The sequence below is a fragment of the Neophocaena asiaeorientalis genome, unplaced genomic scaffold (genome assembly GCF_003031525.2).
Source record: "Neophocaena asiaeorientalis asiaeorientalis breed wild unplaced genomic scaffold, Neophocaena_asiaeorientalis_V1.1 scaffold128, whole genome shotgun sequence".
Taxonomy (NCBI): Eukaryota; Metazoa; Chordata; class Mammalia; order Artiodactyla; family Phocoenidae; genus Neophocaena; species Neophocaena asiaeorientalis.
In genome coordinates this window covers 719,801-742,923 of record NW_020175827.1, presented here as the reverse complement: position 1 = coordinate 742,923, position 23,123 = coordinate 719,801, and the positions used below count along the sequence as shown (strand labels likewise).

Sequence of the window (23,123 nt, the reverse complement as noted above, 5' to 3'; positions counted from 1 at the left end):
CTTAAGTATTATAAGAAAAGTGCAAGTATGTCCCAGTGACATGTCTCTTTGGTTGTTGTTGTTTGAAGAAATCAAAGGAAGAAAATAGAATTTACCTGGAAGTTGTACATTTCCTCCTTCAGTTATGACGGGGTGTTTGTAGCAAGCTATAGCATTCACCCTGAAAACGACTAAGTCAAGTGTGGATTAAAGGAATTCTGTTTGAAGCCTTTGGAGAAATGCAGCTGGGGCCCACAGGATCAGCTCCAGAGAGAGAGAAGCTCACTGGAATGAACCTAATTCTCTACCTTTTCCCCTTAGACCCAAAGGGCACTTGCGCGAACCCCCGGCTCCCGCGGCTTCTGGGAGCTGAGGAGTCAGCGGGGGCGACCCCTGCACTCGCGGGCATAGCTGTGGATCCGAGCACTGTGCGATCGGTGCGGGAGTCCAGAGGCCGACTATGGGAGGCTCGGGGGGTCCTCCCTTCGGGGCAGGCTCGGAACCCTAAAAGCAGGGCCTCTTGGAAGCCGCGGACTCCTTGCCTGAGAGATCTTGGGGCTTCAAGGTTCATTCTTCAGTTTAAAAAGTTGGCGACTAGGATAGTGGTGGCAGGAACTACGGATTTCAGGGGTGTGTCACTAGGTTGTAGCACGTGCCGTGTTTCCGTAGTGTAGTGGTTATCACGTTCGCCTCACACGCGAAAGGTCCCCGGTTCGAAACCGGGCGGAAACAAACGTTCTTCCTTTCTGAAACTTTTACCTTCCCTTTCAAAAAAGCAAAACGGGCGAAAGGCAGGGGCTGAGGCAGCGGGCGCAGCTGCATTTTCCATCCCCAAGGTACAGGCCAGGAGTTCCGTTGCTGCCTGAGAGCCTGCTCAGCGCTAGGAGCCAGCCCTCCTTTCTCCGCTCTGAGTCACTGCGGAGTCCAGGCCACAGCCAGGTGACCCAAGTGCGCAAAGGACAAGGCTGACTTCGGGTCATTTTTACATCCGGAAATCCCCTCACCTCCTAGCAGGCGCCTAAATCTCATGCACATGTACACGCGAGTTATGTCTCTGGAAACCAAAGAGTTCATCCCTGGCTTGGCTTCACACAAGTTCATCCCTTCACACTTGGCTTTCCCCCACCTCGGCACACTTAACGCAACAGTTTGATTTGCGTGACGGAACAAAAGAGACCGAACCCAGCTGTGCACTGGGGACTCGAGCCAAAGACACGGAAATGAACAATGTCAGGCTCCACGAACTGAGCTGGTCGCGGAGGGAAGGAGCCCGTACCGGTGCCGTTAACCAGGAGAGCCCCCAGAGCCAGGGCAGACATCAGGAAGTGGACGGATCCGCCCATCACCTGCTGACATCGCAGTTGGCACCTGACTCAAGAGAAAACCGAGGTTCAGAAAGAGAGCATGACCTTGGCTCGGCAGCACACAGCACTGAAGCTAGACCAGGACGGACCTTGTGTCCTGTCTCAGAGCCCACAGCGTCGCCCAGGACTGCAGATGTGAAGGGTGATGAGCAGCCGGGCAAGGGCTGGGAGCCTTGCACGGCAGCATTGAGCCCTGGGCTTCTAGGAAATCTCCGTTCCTGCTCTCCGGGTCTCTGAAGTATAATCTTTACTTTTACAATTTTCATTTGGAGATGCTAAGTCTAAGCTCCTCTGTGGTTCCCTGGTGGCCTAGTGGCTAGGATTCGGCGCTTTCACAGCTGCGGCCTATGCAGAAGAGCTTCTGCACCGAGTCCCCAAATGCCGGTGAGTCCCGGCCTCAGGGTCCTTGACATCGCGCAGGCTGGAGGAGGTGAGATGTAATGAATAGCCTGGGCTGGCCAGCTCTCGCCTCGGCTCTTTTCTCCCTGCATGTTACAAACCCGAAGACTTACTTACAGAGTTTTCATCCCAAGAGCATCGGGGACTCGAGTTCCAAAAGTTCATTGAAAATCAAAAGGAAAACGCTTTGAAGCATACAAAAAGTTGCAAGAGTAATAACATCGTATATTCTATACGTAAGTGCACAGTTAACACTTTCCCACGTTGGGTTTCTCACTCTCTCTCCGTATATAAGAATGGCGACACCACTTGAGAGTTCCTTGCAGACATCTCCACTCAAGATTGCTCCTTTCGTTTGGCGTGTCTCTCAAAGCCAGCTTCTGCGGGACTTGTCCTCCAAGACCAGGGGAAGCCTTTGTCCTCGCGGGGACGCCCCCTTGCCCTTTCAGGAACCTGAAATCTGTTCTCTTCAGGCTGTAGAGAAGCTTCAGGAGGAGTTTTATTCAGCTCCCCCCGAAGTGCAGGCAGGAGACGTTCTGTGCTAGTAGGAATCCCCCCGCACCGGCTGCCCTCCGGTCTCCTCCCCGTTGCCTTGGCGGGCAGTGGGGTCTTGGGTCAGCCTGCGCGCTGGAACCGCCTACCTCGGGAAAGGCCCTTCGGGGAAGTGCAGCTGCCCCTTGGCTGTTGCCTGGATCTCTGTGCCCTGCAGGGAGCATAAAGGGTTCTGACAGGACACAAAGGTGACGAATCCTTCCCTGTAGTGAGTGGGAGGATGAGAGGAGCAGATGGGAAATGAATGCGTCAAAGGCAGGGGGAGTATTCTCAAGTGCTTGTCACAGTTGTCTGCAAGGGTGGCTGTCCTATGATAATAGTGCTTACTGTTGTCTTTTCCTGACCTTGACCCAGTCTCAGGTCCAGTGTGATTAACTGCTCTAAACCGTCCGTTCTTCCGAGGCTTTGGAAGTGGTACCATTTTCCTGCGAGAAAGGTGGCACACCCTGGGAATTAGTAAGTGTCTACTCCATAGAGCGTCCAGAAGAGTCACGTGCTGCTGTCTCTGTGGCTCAGGGGGATAGCGTGTTAGGCTGTTAATCGGAAGGTTTTTGGTTCGAGCCCACACAGGGACGGTGGAAGAGGTTTTAGAACCCATTCAGCGTTTTCCGTGTGGATTACCATTCCCGGTGTTCCATGCTGATTATTACCTGTACATCTGCTCCCACGAAGTTTACCGAACTGCGTTCGGGGTCCTGTCCACCTCACGACTGCTGCCAGTCTTGGGCCACACTCCCTTTCCCAGCTCTATTGTCTGTCGTCTCTATTGGACTCTATACTTGCCTAACTTACGGCCTCCTGAAAGAGATCCAGGAATCCACGGTCTGGTGGGATAGTCTTTATTCGGCCAAGTCTATAGACTTGGACAAGAAAGTCATATATTATGTGTCTTAAACTTTTCATCTGTGAACGTTAGTACTTGTTCTATGAATGATGTCAGCAGTGAACCCATCATCATAATTCTCCTCTGCATTGTTTCTGATAAAGGCCTTTCTTCCATGGTTGTGTATTACTTGGTTTCATGGCTTCACGATGACGAATATGCTGCAACCATCATTATCGTACACACACCTCTGACCACTTGTGCAGGTGTTTCCATAGCGTAGGGAACTGGAAGTGCAAGTGCTACCTTTAATGTTTCTAATGTTGGTAAATCCTTCAGATTTTCCTCCCACAGCAGTGGGACTGAAGCATATTCCATTTTATTTTCCGGTCTTTCAATGTCCCTTTCTTCATTTACTTGCCAACACAGCAATCTTTGTATACATCTCTCTATGATAGTCTAACTAATAAAGGGAGAAGTGCCCTCCCGACATAAGTAAGGGGAAGGACAACAAGAGGGACATTGTGGGCATTGCACAGAGATATTCTATTGCATATGTTCGAAAGCTCAACATTCAATATTTTTAAAATCCTCCAAGAACTGGAATTGTTTTCTCTGCTGACCTAGTCAACAGGGTCCAGAGAAGACTGCCCAGAATTACCTCTTTGATAACGTCCTGCCAAGCAACTTATCCAAAGAGAAGAATCTCGCTGATCCCAGAGGTTTTTCCCTTCTCCCCTTTTCTCTTTTATTTATAAATTTTGCTTATACTTTTAATTTGATGAAAACAATCTAATGCCTGTCCTTCCTCGTATAAAAAGGGGAATAAGTGTTTCTATGTTATTCCTTGTCAGTTTTTTGTTTGTTTTTTTTTTTGGATGTGACTATAAAACTTAGCCCATCTAAGACACATCGTGGGAGCCAACAGAATCCTGGCTCCCCGCACAGGTTCTTGCTTCAGACCTGGATCCTTAGAGTTATTAGCTCATGTTTCCTCTGTTCTGTTAAATCTCATGCGCAGAAATTGAGTATTTTGGCTTTTTCGTACTGTGTGGTTACTGGACAAGGATTTTCTCTCTCTCTCTCTCTCTCTCTCTCTCATTTGTGCATCACTAATTTCTCCTCTCAGTGCGGGATTCTGGTTTTAATTTTAGGAAGTGAACTTCTGGGGATAATCCCTGTTGGGTGGTGTTTGACAGGGATCTATTCCCTGTTAGGTAGAAGATGACAGCTAATCTGGACCATGAGTCTTTTTTGTCTGATGCCTGTCCTGAGGATTCTGGTATTTCCTGGTATGTGACACCACAGTAGTGAGAAGCTGTCCACCTCTTGTCTTTCCTCTATTTGGTAAAAACCGCATGGGCCAAGGCAATCCTTGTCAATAACTGCAAAAGTGTAGGAGCTACAATAAGGATGATCTTAATATGAAATGGTTCCTTCATATGGAGCTCCACATTAATAAAGGGGAGTAATACAGGAAGAATATAGAAATTTTAGGATGGAATACGCAGCTTTCTTTCATTGGTATACTCAAGTCTCTGAATAACTGAAAAAATTCAAACAAATGTCCTTTAGGGATTACTGAAATCAGACTACAGAAAGCAGAGGGAAGACATTTATATCATTACAAACAAGCAACAAAGTCAGCAACATGAGCACTTGTGACAACCCTGCAAGTCAAGATTTAAACCTTCCAGAAATGTAAGCCAGTTCAGTCCTTAGTACAGATGGATGTCGAGCAATGACGTCATGCACGGATACATACCCTGGAGACTCAAAAGCATATCACAGAAGTACTCCGATTTTCATTAATGAGCTTCCTTCAAGGACCTAATGTGGCTGACTTATTTCATTTTGTTTCCCTCACTGTCAATTGCTCTTAATCCATATCGTTGCCTCTGCTTTCACGTTAAATAATGCCCACTAGTTTGATGAATTTTTTTCCCTTTAATTATATTTTCTCAGAAACAAAAAATATACTTTCTCTTCCTTGGGAGACAATAGACAAATCAGGCCTCTGAAAATTTAAATGAATTAAAAATTAATTCCCCAATTAATTTCAGAATAGTAATAATCACTTACATAAATTTAAAATAAGAAAATTAAGAATTACAGGGGAAAACGCTTTACTACGTATGCTTTCAATGTGGTACTTATATAAGGAAAAATTTTGTTGTTGAATTGGTGACAAGGAACAATAACAGATTTAGCTGTAGATTAAATTAATGGTCTTGATTACTTGGAACAACAGTGAGAAACGAAATGAAATTGATTACAAAGATGACCCTTTATACTTTTAAGCAATTTAAATAATTTATACATTTTATATATAATGACATTTAAAATGTTTATGTCATGTGGTGTGTTTTTATCGAGGTTACTCACAAAACTTAGATTGGTTTAATAATTTTGGTCTAAAAATGACTATAAATATATTTTCAGATTATCTTATAATGTAGAAAATAATGGTAGTATAATATTCTAGTATGTAAGTCTTGGCTTTATTTTGGTTTGAACATCTGAGTTAAGTTGGACTTCCTCAATTTCTTATACTGGTTGTACCGGTTAAATAAGCAAACATATTCACCAAGATTTCAACGTCTAATCATTTAAATTTATCTGTTGAAGTATATTAAATATACTAGTCAAGTACATTAAATATACTAATATCTTTAAAGAGGAACGACTACTTGTAATTCTAGAAACCAGACGACTCAATTATGCCACTTACAATTTCTGGTAAATATTTTTAGGTGTCATCTAATATGTGATTCCATATATACGAATATATGATTCCAACATTGTCATGTTCCATCATGTGTCAGCTTAAATTGCAAGTTCAAGAGTTAACTTTAATCCTTTGACTAACATTAAATTGATTTAATTAACGAATCATCTTTGGTTGCCTGAAAATTCTCTCTGTCTTTGTCCTTCCAGTTTGCCCTAATTTCCTTATAGGTTGGCTCACAACAGCACTTTCGTTGGGGAATACTGTTGTTTTTTGGGTTCACATATATTTCTATATTTTGTAGGTTTGCGGCTGGTGCTGTGGCTATTCTTATGTGTTCCCTTGACAAAAGTTCAGTAGAGTGGCTTCTGTTTTCACTGCTCTGACACGGCAGAATCATAACCTTAATGCACACTGCACAGCTTCTGAAACCTTCTCAAAGCGCCTCCTTGCTTCTCGTTACACATTCATTTTTTGCATGGCCCTTGCTTTTTATCACAGCAAGCACCAAAATCCAGCTTTGCACAGAAATGATATCATTGAAAAGCATGTAGACTAATCTAATGTTGGCAGATTTTACTATGTAAATTACACCTCAATAAAGCTTACTTTTAACATAAAAGGACAAACAAAACCAAATGTTGACAGGATGGAGAGCACTGGAAATTCTTATTCATTTCTGGAAAGGGTATAAAAAAGTTCAACAGGTTGGAAATAACTTTGGCACCATCAACTGAGAGTCATACATACACAGTTATATGCTGTGGCCCAGAAATCGTACTTTTAGCTGTGCTATACCATTGACCTGTGCTCTCCAATATGATAGGTACAGGCCACATGTAGCTACTGAACACTTGAAAGTTGCTAGGGCCGCAGGTTGTAATGATAATATTTTGATGTAGTAAGTCTCCTAAAACATTAAAATAGATTAAACTAGAAAATTCAAAATTCCTTGTGACAGGTTTGAAAACTAATAAAGGGAAACATCACTAAAATGAAGTCGGGAGACTAGAAGTGGGAGCTCTCATGGGGTACCACTCAAATCCAAAGACAGAAAGTATCATCAATTACAGACCCAGACAGAAGAAGCATCAATAGGAAAGAATCATCGATTACAGGCCCCAACAGAAAAACATGTACGTTGCATCTCCTGCAGGAAACCAGCAACTTGGCAATGAGAAACCGTCATCACCCTGAACTTTCACTTTTCTTCAAAGGGCTTGGTTTCAAAACAACCTCCCTCAGCTCCCTCCTCTTTCTCTGTAAGTAAGGTTCCTTCCTGTCCTTTGTTTGTGGGATTTGCCTATGGCTTTTGCTATAGTTTGCTTGTCCTGAATTGCAATTCTTCCGCTATTCCTGAATAAACCCTTTTTGCTGGAAAAAAACAAAAAACCCCCCAACTTTTATTTATTTTTATATTTATAAATTTTTTGCATTTATTTTGCTTCTTTGTTTTTGGCTGCGTTGGGTGTCCGTTGCTGGGCGAGGGCTTTCTCTAGTTGCAGTGACTGGGGCCTACTCTTCATCGTGGTGGCTTCTCTTGTTGCAGAGCATGGGCTCTCAGCACGCAGGTGTCAGTAGTTGTGGCATGAGGGCTCAGTAGTTGTGGCTCACGGGCTCTAGAGCCTAGGCTCAGTGGCTGGGGTGCATGGGCTTAGTTGCACCACAACACATGGAATCTTACCAGACCACGGCTCTACCCCATGTCCCCTGCATTGTCAGGCAGATTCTTTACCAATGCGCAACCAGGGAAGCCCCTAAAAGTATTAATTTTAAAGTCAACATTGGCATTATTCTGCTGGAATGGGGTGCCTTAGAAAAATGTGTATGTTCAACCAAAGTCACAAAAAAATGTTCGTACCATTTCAGAATGTCCTCAACTGGAAACAACTGAAATGTCCAACAGTAGAAAACCATGGAGAGTTATATTCTTACAAGGAATACACACAGAGACAAAGAACTGTGTGAAAAATAGGATTAAATTTCATAGACATAATGTTGAGTGAAAGAAGTCAGACCCATGCCCCTCCAGGCCCCCAGCCCCAGTGCATGCCCTGTGATCCAATTTATGTGAAAGTAACAGAGAGGTTGGGAGGGGTATGTGCGTGATTACTCTGAGCTCTTGCATGGGAAGAGTCATGAGGAAGCCTTTGTGCTCTGGTAATTTTCCACACCTTAGTTATTCAGGTTGCTCCATCAGTTATTCACGTTGGTGTACACTGGTAATGGTGTGGGAACTGTACACTCTTTGTACTTTATGCATATTATGCCTCAGTTTTTAAAAGTTTAATGCCACTTGGTTATTGTTGAAGTGATGTTGATACTTTTTCTTCGGCTTTGTCCTGGGCTAAGAGGAAAAGTAAGTTCAAAGTACTTACTGGGATATTTTTGTTGTCCTCAGATTTTTGGCTTCCCTTCAGTATCGGATGTCTGAGTACTTACTTATATGTTGCTCACAGCCATGACCCTAAGCTGACATTCCACTGTTCATACTGCGGCAAAGAGAGAAGCAAGTGTTCATGATCAAATCTTGCTCTGTTAAGAATCAATATGTCAAGGAAGGGGGAGGGTATATGAAATTGAGAAATTCTGATGAGGAAAGTAGTTCAATTAGGCTGAAGTAACTCACAGGTGCCAAAGGGAGGACACTGGCAGGTCGTACACAAAGAAAAGCCGCCACATTCACGTCACCACTAAACGCTGAAGAATTTTTTGAGCATCCACACATAGCCTAAAGCGTTTACCTTGTTAGTTCGGAATGTCACTAGATTAACCTGTGCAGACTAGGTGTTTGATGGCTTTCAGCTATCTGTTCCTCAAGGAAAGGGAAAACTCCCCTTTCTCAGGCTTTGTGTGTGTGAGTGTGTGTGTGTGTGTGTGTGTGTGTGTGTGTGTGTGTTTCCTCTCTTCTCACTTCTGGCTCTTTTATAAATCCTGTCTTTTTTAATGACAACTTCCTAATAACTGTTTCCCATTTTTATTAGGAACCATGTGAGCTAACTCATTCAAACTCTCTTTACTCCATGAAGTAAGTCAGAAAGAGAAAAACAACTATCGTATATTAACGCATATATGTGGAACCTAGAAAAATGGTTCTGGTGATCTTGTTTGCAGGGCAGAAAGATAGACACAGCTGTAGAGAACAAACACATGGACACCAACGTGGGGAAAGTGGCAGAGGGGTTGGTGGTGGTGGGATGAATTGGGAGATTGGTATTGACATATATACACTAATATGTATAAAATTACTAATAAGAACCTGCTGTATAAAAAATAAACCAAATTCAAAAATAATCTCTTTACTACTAGTGTTGAAGTATGATTTTCATATTCACATCTGTATACACTATATTGGGAGCTTTGAAATGTATTCTTGGGTGGAGACTGCCATGGAAAGGGAAAGTTTAGGCCTTCAATTGTTGGAAGATAGGTCCTTCTTAGTCTTTAAATAGACAGTTTCCAGTTAGTATGTGTTTAACAAGCTCATCGTCATTCTCTCTGCGTCTAACGTTGTGGCTTCTCCAAAGGTCCTGTGTCCTCTTTCTCCTCTTCTTCTTCTTCATTTCATTAACTAGTTTGGGGAGTTTTGTAGGCCTACCTTTCAATCTTCTTTTCCTTTTGAAATCTTGGAGGTTGAACAAGGAAGGGATGCAAATCTCAGTGAAGTTTTCTCAGTTACCTGTGAGCATGGTGGCCAAGGGGAAGGGCTCTGGAGACAAAGTGCCTGGGTCTGCGTGCTGGCTGTTGGAATGGGTGCCCTAGAGAAATGTGTATGTCCACCAAAATTCGTAAAAGAAGGTTAGTACCATTTCAGAATATCCTCAGCTGGAAACAACTGAAGTGTTCAATAGTAGAAAACTATGTAGGGTTATATTCTTACAAGGAATACATGCAGAGACAAAGAACTACATGAAAAATATGGTTAAATTTTATAGATATAATATCGAGTCGAAGTCAGACCCATGCCCCTCCCCCCCTCAAACCCCGTGTTTTCTTGTGATTCTATTTATGTGAAAGTAACAGGCAGAGAGGTTGGGAGGGGTATGTGTGTGATTACTCCGAGCTCTTGCACGGGAAGAATCATAAGGAAGCCTTTTGTGACCTGGTAATTTTCCGTAACTTAGTCTGGGTACTGCTTCGTTATTCAGGTTATTCAGGTTGGTGTACACTGGTAATGGTTTTGGAACTGTTACTCTTTGTACTTTATGCATATTATGCCTCAGTTTTTAAAAGTTTAATGCCACTTGGTTATTGTTAAAGTGATGTTGATACTTTTTCTTCTGCTTTGTCCTGGGTTAGGAGGAAAAGTAAGTTCAAAGTAGTTACTGGGATATTTTTGCTGTCCTCAGATTTTTGGCTTCCCTTCAGTATCGGATGGCTGAGTACTTACTTATATGTTGCTCACAACCATGACCCTAAGCTGACATTCCACTGTTCATACTGCGGCAAAGAGAGAAGCAAGTGTTCACAAACAAATCTTGCTCTGTTAAGGATCAATATGTCAAGGAAGGGGGAGGGTATATGAAATTGAGAAATTCTGATGAGGAAAGTAGTTCAATTAGGCTTAAGTAACTCACAGGTGCCAAAGGGAGGACACTGGCAGGTCGTACACAAAGAAAAGCCGAAGCCGCCACATTCATTTCACCATTAAACTCTGAAGAATTTTTGGAGCATCCACACATAGCCAAAAGCGTTTACCTGATTAATTAGTCATCTTCACCAAATTTACCTATCCGGACTAGCTGTTTGATTGCTTTCAGCTTATTTGTTTACCAAGGGTTCTTGGCCTTTCTTAATGAATAGAAATTGATAACAGGCCAGACAAGGAATTCAGGCAAGGCTTTACTGCGATCCCTGACGCAGGAAAACAAATAACAGGTTCCCTTGCTTGGAGGTGGGGGCCGGGGGCAGCGGCCAGCTGGTTCCTTATATGGGGCCAGGATAGGGGTGGGTTCCGGGGTTGGGCTGGGCAGTGGCTTAGGTTTGCCCATCCATTTGGTGGTGTTGTGTGCAGGGGGCATGTGCAGTTCCCTATTTTTGCTACCAGCTCTTCAGAGATGGCAGTTAGGTTTTTGGTCTTTTTGTATCTTGTTGTTCATAATTCTTCCCAATGGAGCATGCACGCAGTTATTTTTAGTCTCATATTGTTTCTTTGTATTTTGTTGAAGGAGGAGACGTTTTGATCTCGAGGAGATAGCAGCCAGTGGTGGCTTGAATTGAGATCTTTGTTTTCTGCTCAGGAGTTGAACGTGGCTGGCCTGGGTGAAAAGCAGGAATCCTAGCCACCAATCCACAAGGGGTTAGGGCTAGAAGCAAAGTTGCCCTGGTTCTTGCCCATATTGAAAAATGAATTTTTCAAGGAGGCAAAAACTGTAAAAACAGGTTCAAAGTTTATTTTTAGAGCCACAGCACAAGTGGGAGGGCACACAGAGAAACAGTTTAAGACGGAAGCAAGGCAGAGATACACACCCGAGATAAAGGGTGTGGCCATCCTCCCAAATGAGGAAGAGCGCACCAGAGAGGTGATTCAATTCACTTATATAGGGCATTTCTTCTGGGTCTTTGTTTACCTTTAGCCAATTATCTCGATTCTTTTTCACACCTAACCTGTCCTAGCGCCCTTCCCGACATGCGTGTGCATCTTTTTGCCAAGATAGATTCTGGCCCAGAGGCCTATGGGGAGGTTGACATCACCTATTATGGAGTGGCTCCCTCCCTCCCTTTTGACCCCAGAGGAACCTTTCTGAGCATGTATAATTTGGGAGGTCTCCTTGACCTCAAGAATAAGAAATATGTGGTCTCTTGATATTCTATCCAAGTAGGACTCAGCTCCACCTTGCTGCTGCTATTAGCTTTACCTTGGAGTATCTGTCCACAGGGGACGGATTCCAACTGCTCAGCCTGGGGCCCATCTATCTTCTGCCCCAGTTTGTCCAGGTGCAAACACTGCAGGAAAGGGTCCCAGGTGCCAGCCTGTCTCAGTAAGACAGAGGGTAGTAGATAGATGTTAAGATCTGTTCGAAGATATTATCAAAACAACACCTGAAAATGGAAATAAAATGAATGAAATTTCCGATGAATGAAATTGAACTTTCAAGATGGAATAGAGTTCACGGCCATTCATAATGGTTAATGCGTTTTACTAGACGTACACACAATAGTACATCACAAAGGCAACTGTATTTGAAAGGAACCGGTTTCCCCTGGACTCCTAAATGTTCTCTATTCTGCGCATTGAAAGCCGTTACAGTTCAAAAAGGTGCTCAGGCTTCAGCAGGCCGCCAGACAGATGCTCGGCAGGACAGAGGATATGCACCCAGTAATCCGTTACAGTTCCCAAAAGGTGCTCGGGCTTCAGCAGGCCGCCAGACAGGTGCTCGGCAGGACAGAGATTAAGCAGCCAGCCACGCGCGCACGGCCCCAACGGGTGGGGGCGGGTGGGGGCGGGTGGGAGGAAAAGAGCGAGCGGTCGACGTCACTTCCCCCAGAGGGCGCCCGCCCTCTGGTAGGCTTGGCTGGACGGCGTGGGAGGAGGGAGGCGCGGAGTAGGGCGGGGCGTGGGCTGGATGGGAGCGGTAATTCCCGTTGGCTTGACGGATGGGGCGTGTCGTATGTAGATATCTCAGCGCAGCGCCTGCTGGTTCGTGATCTGGTGGTGAAAGACGACATAATCTCCCGTAGTGTGGAAGTGAATCGAGGGCTGTTGGTTGCAAGTGCATGGATCAGCTGTCTGGAAGGGGCAGGAAGGCTCGGGGCTGCGGGGAGGAAAGTGACCGTGTGTGTACAGTATAAGGCGTCTGAGGGTGTGTCAGGGCCGAGGAAGCATAGTTCTTACTTACCTGGCAGAGAAAATATCGTGATCACGAAGGTGGTATTCCCAGGCTAAAGCTTATCCGTTGCACTTCGAATTTGTTGATTCCTCCGATTTCCCCAAATGTGAGGAACTCGACTGCAAAATTTGTGATAGTGGGGGACTGCGTTCGCGCCTTCCCCTGGTTATTTCGACATATTAAAAACAGCGTCAGTTTTAGTTTCGTTGGCAGTAGTTTGAGCTGTGATTGTGGTCTTTCTTACCAGACAGTGTCAGTGAGTGTTTCCTGAGGTTTAACTGTGTGTTTTAAGGTACAGCAACTGAAGTACGGTGGGTGGGGTATTATTGATTTTCCATAAGTACGTTTTCGTTTTATTTTGGAGGGGGTGTTATTTGTTTTTAGGTAATTGAATGAGCCAAGTCGGTGACTGTCAGTGAAAGGGGAAATAGCTGTAGATCGTTATAATACTACTAACACCCGTAAGTGGTAAGATTCAGTTTTTGCAGTTTTTTTTTGCAGTTCTCTGCTGTGTTTCTGGAAGGTAGTAGAGAGGGCCGATGTCTGATAATGAAACGTATCGGGGCGTGGAAAATGAAGAAGCGTTTTTGTTCTGGTATGTATGCTGAGTTCTTTTTTTTTCAGTTTCACTGTGCTTCCTTGTTACACCTTAAAATTTAGGAAATTTCAGTTGTTTTACGTTTGTGTCTGGAAATTTTTGTTTTTTACCACACAGACTTGCGTGAGATCAGAGGCAAGGAAAGTTTTGCAGGATCGTGAGCAGATGCTTCAGGAAACTCAATGAAGAAATGAAGTTATCAAGAAAAGAAAAATTGGAATTCTCGTCGGTCTGTTACTACTTCTAGTGTCCAAAGTCTAAAAATAGGAGTGTTCTGTTACTGCTGTTGGCCGAGAAGAGTGTTTTGTTACTGCTGTTTGCCAGAAGCTGAACACCTTGCTGGGTCAACGATCCAGAGCAGTAGGAAGAAATGTGAGAGGAGCTCTAGGTTGTTGCAAGCCTGCCTGTTATCAGCTGATAAATTGCATGTGCAAGTAGTAAAAAGCGCTGGTGACTTCTCTAACCTTTTCAGGATCCAAATGAATGTGGTAGCCACTTCCATTTCCGTTTTCAAAGTCTCGGCTGATGTCCTATGGTTGAAGTTAACCCAGAACTATGCGGAAAAGGGAGTTCTGGGAGATTTTTTTCTAGCCTAGTAATATTGACACGAATCTTGCACAAAAAACATCTTCTGCACTTGACATCCATATACAGGGAGATATCTATATTTATATATCTTTTCCTTTTCCTCCTTTGGTAGCCATTCTTAACTTTCAAACAAAGCCAATAACAAAATTATGCTTATCTCAAACAGTGAAAACATGCCAATCTTTCCACAGAAGAGGGTAAAGTTTGAATGTTTTTTGTTCTTCCAGCAGAGTCACATTCTTTTTACCTTAGGTATGCTGTAATAAATACTGCGATTAAAAGTTAACTCCTAGCAACAGATTTTGTTAGCTGGTAGTGAGATGAAAGAGGAAAAGAGAAAAATATTGGTTGATACATATAAAACTATTAGTAATATAATAAGGAAATATTTATACCTGTTATGGACCTCCTTTCTGCAACTGTCAGTGATATCTATAACTGTCTTCTTAGCTACTATCAACAAATAAAATTCAGCCAGATAAATGTGAACATCTAGTTGTCTTTATTCAACGATTTAGGGACTGCTGTCATTATCAGGGGCGGAGTTGTTCTCTGCTGTTGACTGTTTGGGCACCACTAGTGATTGTAGCTAGATTAGCCATGATGAGTGGAACCCACGTTGCTGAACCACACATAAAATGCAACCCTGCTTTAAAGTCTGCTAAATCCAACATCTGAGACATCTTGGAGTTGGTTTCTTTTACCTGCTTTGTTTTCGTTTTTAAGAATATGTATTGAACGGGTCACGTTTTTCTGTTTCTTTGCATGTTTAGTATTTTTTATAGTTTACTGGACACTTTGAATGATGCAATGTAGAGACTCTGGATTCTGATATCTTCCTCCGAAGAGTATCAACATGTGTTCTACTACGCACTTTGATTACTGGCCAGTGACCTTGAACATGTGTAGGACTGGATTAATGGTTTCTCAGTAGATCTGAGGAAAGTCCAGGGTGTTTCCCAAAGCCCTCTTTGGTGTGACTCAACGTCCAAACCCTGCTCATCTTGTCAGGTCTTGGTTTTATCCTGTTTTAGGGAGGATCAAGAGTAGGCTTCACACTAGGTTGTGGTCTTTACTCCTAGAGCAGCCTTTCTGGAGTATCAACTGGATGCTCAGGGTGGTAAAGAGTCGTTAACAAAGCCTGAATTCCAATGTTGCCAGCAGAGACTTCTAAGATCTCTGTTCTGTTTTCCATCCTGTAGCATCTGTTGTCCGGTAAGCCTTGGTAGTAGCTCTCCACACATGAGCAGCCCAGCACTCAGCAAATGACTGGCAGGAGACCCAGTATGGATTTCTGAAAACTAGCCTGTAAACTGTCTTCTCCTTTCTGGTTCTCTGCAGATTCCAGTTGCTTCAGCTGTCCTCTGATATCTACCTTAGCTCGGTGTGAACACCATGCTCTGCTGGGATTCCAGCTTGCTATATACCACAATCAGGTCATTTCCACAACCCTCTCTCAGGCAATCATAGTCTTGCACTGCCTCTGTCCAGTGTCTATAACAGGTGCTTCACATATTTTGTCCATTTTTATAGTTGTTTACAGCAAGAAGACTAAACTGGTGGCATTACTATACTATAGCTGTAGGTGGAAGTCCTGGATTCTTTTCAGTGCCTTAAAATTAAGTTTTAATCGCACGCATTACTGATGTCTAAATAATTTGAACACTGTTTTCCACATTTAAAATGACCTGGTCCAAGGATTTTGTTTTTACTTTATTAACAAGCACAACTAAACCAATCTAGGCTTGCTGGATTCACTTTCAGCATGGTGACCCTCCAGCACCACAAGGACATCTGGGCTGAGGATCCTGTTCTTTGGCTATATTCCAATGCTTTGACTATATGCCACTCCAAAGTATGCCAATTTGGCATAAGAATTATTTTGAGCTAAAAGCATTTGGAAAACAGCAAGTACAATCATTCTTGTCACCAGAGACAGGAAGTCAAGGCCGAGAGAAATCCACACAAACAGACTTTGTTTAAATAACTCGTATCTTCCTTTAGTCTTCCAATGTGTTTTACTTTTCCATAATCACTTCTCTTTGTTCAACCTAGTATATAAATACTTAGGCCTAGCCACTTCTTTGGGTTTTCATTTTCCTATTGGAGCTCCCATGTACATGTGAAAATCTGGATGTTTTCCTCCTCTTAATCTGTCTTATGTCAATCTAATTCTCAGGTCTAGCTGGAGACCCTAAGAGGGTTGAGGTGAAGTTTGCCTCCCCTACAGGCTGTCCTAAGACCACAAAAGAAAGGATTAGTAAAAGACTATCTGTAAGGGACCAGTACTGGTCCCGGTAGAGGGGACTTGGTGTAGGCTTCGTAGACCTAATAGGAAATGCTAGAATTCCCAGAATCATATGGGTGGAAGGGTGAGAGGCTACCTTAAAAGACAATGGTTGCCTGGGGAAGCCCAGAGAGACCAGCTGTCATATAACCAGAGACCAGTGAATACATTTCTCCTTTGAATCCATCTCTTTCCTCCCCTTTCCTCTTCCTCCTCCCAGTTCTGCCGTTCTTCCCTCTGAGTCTTCCTTCCCACTTCTACCCTGCCTGTGTTTAGGCTGCACCCGGGGCCTGGGTCTTCGTCCCACCAATGTCTCTCTCCATATGTTTGGGTTTTTAATCTTTCTTCTACCAAGAACTCATTTGGTGATCTGCTGAAACCTGCACACCCTTCTCAGAATAATGAATTTTTTTATTAAAAAAGATATTTATCGAACATCTCCTATTTATATCCACTATTCTAGGTCCTGGGGTGAGAATGATGAATTTTAATATGTTGAATCAAATACAGTTTTCTTTGTGAGGCTTCCCCAGTCTGATAGAATGAGCAGGAAGGCTGAGCTTACACAATCAACCTCCCGTGCCTCGACCCAAGATGACCCTAAAGTTGAGGTGGTGAAAAATAAGAGATCTTGGGTTCTGCCGGTCTCAGAGGAATTAGAACTACTGGACATCACTGTTCTATACTAACCAAACTGAGACAAAGTAGTGGTTCCTGGGACGGAGTTCCAAGGAGAAGGACCACGTGCCCTCTCGTGGCCACTGCGGGGAGCAGTACAGCCCTGCAACTGCGGATACTAATCCAAAGAAAACCAAATAAAACGCACTGGAAGCTGGGCTATGCTCAAGCCTTTGAAATTAGAAGTCGTGCACGCTACAAACTGAGCTAGCAGGAAGACGAAAAGCCGTGAGCTTCTCTTCTCCCTACCAGCTTGGTATCAGTTGCCCAAATGGAAAATGTCTGCGCCAAGACTGAAGGCAACCACGGCGAGTTGCTGATGAGGAAATAGGTTTGTAGAGAGTTTAACGGATTTCCTCCAGCCCAGGGCTCATCGGCAGTAGGTCACGGACCAGGCCTACGATCGTCCTACTTCCGACTTCAAGGAGGAACCGGGGTAGTGGGTAGAAACTGCTGCGCAGAGGTGGGGTCGGGTTAAGGGAGCGACTCCGCCCTCCTCTGGGACTTTTACAACGGCCTCTCCCTGTGCTCATTTCCGCTCAGATGGAACCCCAGACTTCAATGGAAAGGACGTCCAGGATAAAAGGGTCTTTTCCAATTCATCCCAAGAGGTCCCACCGAGGTTTACCGGATCCACCTCCTTAGTCCTGTTACTGGAATTTTCTAACTTTCCACGACAATCGTGAATGCTTTTCTCCAAGGTCTTCAGTCACAAGGGAGAATTCAGGCAGCGCCAAGTGCCCTTTCGGTGCTTCAGCCCTGCACATCCTCCACCTCTTCTGTGGGGCTGTTGGGGAAATAAGAAATCGAGACTCAAAGGAGCACTCATGTTGACCAACTGAGTATTAGCTAAGTTTATTACTGAGAAAAAAAAACTGAGTGCATGCTTGCAGGTAGCCCGCACATGACTACAAAGCTATTGTGGACTTCCAGCTCTATTTATGTGGGATTAAAGCTACAGTTGTCATCATCCTACCTTTAGTAAACAGTCAGCATTACTCAGTCTGCTCCAGGAATGAGATTAAGCTTACTCAGACGTTCTGTTCTTCAGAATTTTTATCAGTATCTCTCTACGGTTGCTTCTGACAGTGCCTCTACCCGACAGTACAAGTGGTTGGATAACATTCTTCAGCATTCCTCCGCAAGGCACAGGGCGCAGGGGAAGGGGGAGAGGAGGCGCGCAGCCGACTCCCGGCCTCGGAGGGCTGGGGCGGAGTCGGAGTCCTGTCTCACCCTCCAGCGGTGAGCAGGGGATTGTGCGCCCCCTACGGCGCGGGGCCGGGGGCGCCTCGCCACCTGCTCCGAGGTCTGGACTCCGGTGACATCTCACGGCGTTGCGGTCTTTAACCAAGCGTTTCAAAGAGGAACCTCAGTCATTCGGATTCGAGAGCATCCAACAGTACACAATCATGGTCAGCGCGGTGGCTGACAAAGAGGAGGCAGGGGGAGGGTAATCAAAGTTATTTAACGAAAATAGGCATTTTCCGTTTACTTTTCGCCTTTTCCTTCAGTGGCCAGAGCACTAGCTCGCTCTCTCCCCGTCCGTCACTGGGTTGCCTCCACTCCCACTCGCTTTCTTCTCCTCTTCTTCAGCTTTCCCTATTCAACCCCTCAGGACGGACGACCCCAGACCGAGGCTGAGTCGTAGTCCAGGGTGGGGAACTCCGCTCGGTCCCGGGGCGCACGTGTCCAAAGTCAAGACTTTTGCCTTGTTCTCAGTCAGCTGCGGGAATAAAAGCGCCTCCGGCTTTGAGAAACCTTTCCAGCCTTCCGTTTTCGGAGTTACTCGTAGGCCTAAAAGCTTAAAGCACACACTGTAATTCTTGGTTGCCTAAAACCCTGCGGCAGAATGCATCCTTCACCGGGCATTTATTGAGTGCCTACTGGGTGCGAGGCCCTGTCCTGGAGGGCGGGCTGCATCGCGAGCAGTTCTGAGGTCTTGCCGGTTGGAGTCCACATCTAGAGAGAGGCGCAGAACGTGGGCAGCGCAGTGGGGGCACAGCTGGTTCGTGTCCTTCGCACGCGCGCCCACAGGGTCAAGTGGGGACTCACGGCGAGCGAAGCTAAGAATGGTAACGTGGACTTCAGCCCGGGAGGCTGCGGTCGTCACCTGGAGCCGGGCGGCTGTTGAGGCGGGGAGCAGGTGGGAAGGCCATCGATCTGGCGTTCGGCGGTCAGAGTCCCCTAGCTGACTCCCAAACGTTCTATCGATGTCCAAACGTGCCCGATGACACCAACTCTTGGCTTCAATGTCTCCCGCGCGCACCCTCGGCTTCCGGAATATGAGAATCTAAGGATGTCCCCAGCCAGAGGTTGAAAAGCAATTTCTTGAATCAGGAAACGAGTTATGGGGACTACACCCTCACGTCTCTGTAGCGCAATCGGTTAGCGCGTTCGGCTGTTAACCGAAAGGTTGGTGGTTCAAACCCACCCAGGGACGTCACCTTTTGCTTCCTCGAAGTCCTTGCTAGCTACTTGCAACTTTAGGTTATCTATTCGCCACCTCTCACAGTCCTGGAGGCTGTAAAGTCCAAGATCAAGGTGCTGACAGAATTCAGTTCTTGTTGAGGGCCTCCTCCCCAGCTTGCAGAAGACCTTGTCACAACATCCTCACATGGCAGAGAAAGGAAACTCTGGTGTCTCTTCTGTTTTTATAAGTACTAATCCCAGCATGGGGGCTTCATCTTCATGAACTCATTTAAACCTAATTACCTCCCAAAGGCTCCACCTCCTAATACCATTACATTGGGGAGTTAGGGCTTCAACATAGGAATTTGGGACGGACAACATTCAGTGCAGAATAGGTGGTAACACAGAGAGACATTCCTCAAGTGTCTAAACTGCCTTTATGGTGACCAGATTGCACAGACTTAACAGTCACATGAAGGTGGGAGAGAACTTGTCCAGCAGTTCTTTTCTTTCTTCCTGGAGGCACTGTGTGTGTGTGTGAATAGAAAAATCAAGGGATTATAGAAAGGTACATACATTGAGAAAATTCTCACCTCCACTACTCAAGCTCCCAGTTCCCAAAGGCCAAATAATACCAACCTGGTGGTTTTTAATAAACAATTTTATTTTTAATAAAATAAAACAATTTTATTTTCAATAAAGTCAACAGGCATGACTTTATTATTTTTATAACAAAGTAGTCACCTACTTTATAAGTATATATTAAAAACCTCAGACAAACCCAGCTGTAACTCAGACTTGACTATAGGATGCTGAAGCCACAAGGCAGGCCATTAACCACACTCACAGCCTTTCCTCTGGGAGCTTGGGCAAGCAACAATCTCTGTGAACTTCTTAAAGCATCATGATCCAGAGGTTCCGAAGGATTTTCTTTTGCTTCTTTCTTCCATTGTCTGCTTGTCTGATCTGAGCTAGAAATTCACAGATATTAATCCAACAAATAAAAACGAAAAGAAAGAAACTAAAACCCCTGCATTTTGAAATTTCATTCACATTACCAGCATTTTTGTGGAAAAGAGACTCTAGCTATGGTATGAAAAACATATACCAGTTATAGAACTTTGCTTTAATGAAGTTGGAAAGCTCTGACAAGAAAATAAGGTTCTGACAAACAATGATTGGAAGAAAATTTAACCTAGGGTTTATAATGATCAGAGGGAAAAAAGATGGAATCAAATACATGCATACATATCTCCAGTCCAGATATCATACAGGTCTAAAGACAACAAACAGATGTCAAATAAATGAAAGAATTCAGGAAATACAAAACCTTTTTTGAAAAACCTATTTGACACTAAAACTCACCTCATAATGAGATGCTTTCACAATTAAAATCTCAGGAATAGAACTATGCAACACAAAGCATGAACCCTAATGGAAACTATGCACTTTAGTTAATAATAATGAATCAATATTGGTTCATCAATTGTAACAAATGTACCACACCAATGCAAGATGTTAATAACAGGGGAAGCAGTGTGGGCGGAGGAGAGGGAGTATATGGGATTTTTTTTTTTAATCACAAGAATGAAAATTGCTGAGTATTTTGCATTTGTCCCTCCAGATACATTCTCATCATTTTCCATCCTATTATATGCCCCAGAAAGTTAATCTTTTTGAGCTGTGCAAAAGGGCTCCTCTACCCACCGACTTCTTGCTGGCTACAGCCAATGGGATTCACTAACTGGGAATGGGAGTGTAGGAGGAATATGAGGTCAGGGTAATTATTTCCTGCAGGTTGGCAGTAGTTGTGTTCTCCACCACCCCCCAAGACCACAGTTATTGTTTAGTGGCACTCTACTACAGTTACAGCCTTACCTACAACTATCACTTTCCCAGGTTCCAGGAACAGCTCTCTCCCCTTGCCCAATCAGGTCTAGTAATTGCTCTCCACTCTTGCTAGGTCTGGGATGTCACACCATCTGTTTAGTGGCTACATCCCCCTCTTAGAGCCCAGGGTTCCTGAGTTGGGAGGTCCCAGGAAACCCTCTCAGTCCTCAGCAGGTCTGGGTTTCAGAGAGCCTCAGGGAATGTGCCACAAAGTTATCTGGGAGCTCATTGCATCTCTGTTCAGCTCATAAGCAGAAGAATAATTACACCTTTCTTCCTTCAAAAAATACCCCAAAATTTTTTCAAAAAATTTTTAGTCTTGTAGGGAAAATCCTTTCTAAGCATGACAAAACTCAAAATCCCTAAGGAAAAAGTTTAATACATTTAGCTACATAAAAAGTTTAAGAATTCGTTTAGCAAAAAATCAAGCAAGCACTCAACATCTGGCAAAGACAAGGCCTGAGTGATTCAGCTTGTAAAGCTATAACAAGTCACTTTTAGATTCAGAAAGTTTATTACTTACATAGACAGCAAAAGGAAGAGTAGTTGAAGGTATAGACTTCCTGGGCCTTCAACCCACACATCCAAAGGGATGACACTGAAACAAAAGGGGTCAGTGACTACAATGCAAGTTGTGGGATACCTGTTATTGAGAAGCCAATTCTAGACTGCAGCTAAGTAGTTTTACAGTCTGCAGCTGTCCCCAGGGAAGGGACGAGGAGGTGAGCAGAATGCCTCATATGTGATTAGAACCTGAAGGGCAATGAGAAACTGTCCCAGGGTAGACAGGGAGGGGAATGGAAGCTGTCTCCTGGCACTCTCCACAACCCTCCCATCCTCTCTTGCTTTGGGACAATCACAAGGTGCTCTGCCTTGTGGTAAGATTCAGAATAGTTTTAGTTCAAGCCTTGGCTGGTGTGGCCTGTGCAAATACATACAAGGTCACCTGGGTGCCACAGCTGAGCCATTCCCCTACAAAATTCAAAAGACAACAGTTTGGTAAAATACTTGAAAAACTACAACATAGAAAAAGCTTTTTTTATTTAGTATTTATTTTTATCAAGCTTATATATGCACATAGTTTAGAGAGTCAAACTCATAAACTCGGTAATGAAAACCAACAGGTCCCTGAAACTCTCCCCCATTTCCTACTCCCTAGAAGTAACTTCTTTAAATTCTTTTAATTAGTGATTTGTTATTCACCTCTGTCTCTGTAGACAAATATTGTTAATTCTCGGGCTTCCCTGGTGGCGCAGTGGTTGAGAGTCCGCCTGCCAATGAAGGGGACACGGGTTCATGCCCCTCACACACACACACACACACACACACACACACACACACATTTCCCACTCCTCCATCTTCCCAATTGTGATGGCTAATTTTATGTGTCAAACTGGCTAGGCCATGGTACCCAGATATTTGGTCAAACATCAGTCTAGATGTTTCTGGGAAGGTATTTTTTAGATGAGATTAACATTTAAATCAGTAGACTCCGAGTAAAGCAGATTACTCTCCATAATGTGAGTGGGCCTCATCTAATCCATTGAAGGCCTTAAGAGAAAAAGACTGAGGTCCCCAGAGGAAGGGGGAGTTCTGCCTCCAGACTCTGCTTTCGGATTAGAGTTACAATATCTGTTCTTCCCTGGCTATCCAGCCTGTTGACCTACCCTGAAGATTTTAGATTTACCAACCTCCACAATAACATGAGTCCATTCCTTAAACTAAATCTCTATATACATACGTGTGTATCTTCTATTGGTTCTGTTTTTCTGGGGAAGGAACCCTAATACATCAATATACTTATATCTTAATTTTGATGAGATCAATGATTATTATTTTTAATATATAAACTATTAACAGAGAAGCCACATAATTTAACATGATCACTTTTTGAATATAATCTTCCCTTGGCAGTAACAATTATGTTACTTTTCCATTTGCTTAGTTTTCCACGTATTTATTACTGAATTATAACCAATTTCTGTAAATCTCCCCTCA

At 44.0% G+C, this 23,123-nt stretch overlaps 2 long non-coding RNA genes and 3 other non-coding genes across 5 annotated transcripts; 4 read left to right on the top strand and 1 right to left on the bottom strand.

The window, feature by feature from the left end:
* Positions 1-638: 638 nt before the first annotated feature.
* TRNAV-CAC (transfer RNA valine (anticodon CAC)) lies at positions 639-711 on the top strand. Its single transcript has one exon. It is a non-coding gene; the product is annotated as a tRNA-Val (tRNA).
* Positions 712-12,476: 11,765 nt separating this feature from the next.
* On the top strand, positions 12,477-14,407 carry LOC112391337 (uncharacterized). The gene is made up of 3 exons (XR_003001473.1): positions 12,477-12,967; positions 13,177-13,270; positions 13,391-14,407. It is a non-coding gene; the product is annotated as an uncharacterized LOC112391337 (long non-coding RNA).
* Positions 12,677-12,840, top strand: LOC112391365 (U1 spliceosomal RNA). Its single transcript, XR_003001479.1, has one exon. It is a non-coding gene; the product is annotated as a U1 spliceosomal RNA (small nuclear RNA).
* A 4,785-nt stretch (positions 14,408-19,192) lies between the features above and the next one.
* On the top strand, positions 19,193-19,266 carry TRNAN-GUU (transfer RNA asparagine (anticodon GUU)). Its single transcript has one exon. It is a non-coding gene; the product is annotated as a tRNA-Asn (tRNA).
* A 769-nt stretch (positions 19,267-20,035) lies between these two features.
* LOC112391338 (uncharacterized) lies at positions 20,036-22,428 on the bottom strand. The gene is made up of 3 exons (XR_003001474.1): positions 22,329-22,428; positions 21,649-21,723; positions 20,036-20,206 (listed from the first exon to the last, which is right to left on the bottom strand). It is a non-coding gene; the product is annotated as an uncharacterized LOC112391338 (long non-coding RNA).
* Positions 22,429-23,123: the final 695 nt, after the last annotated feature.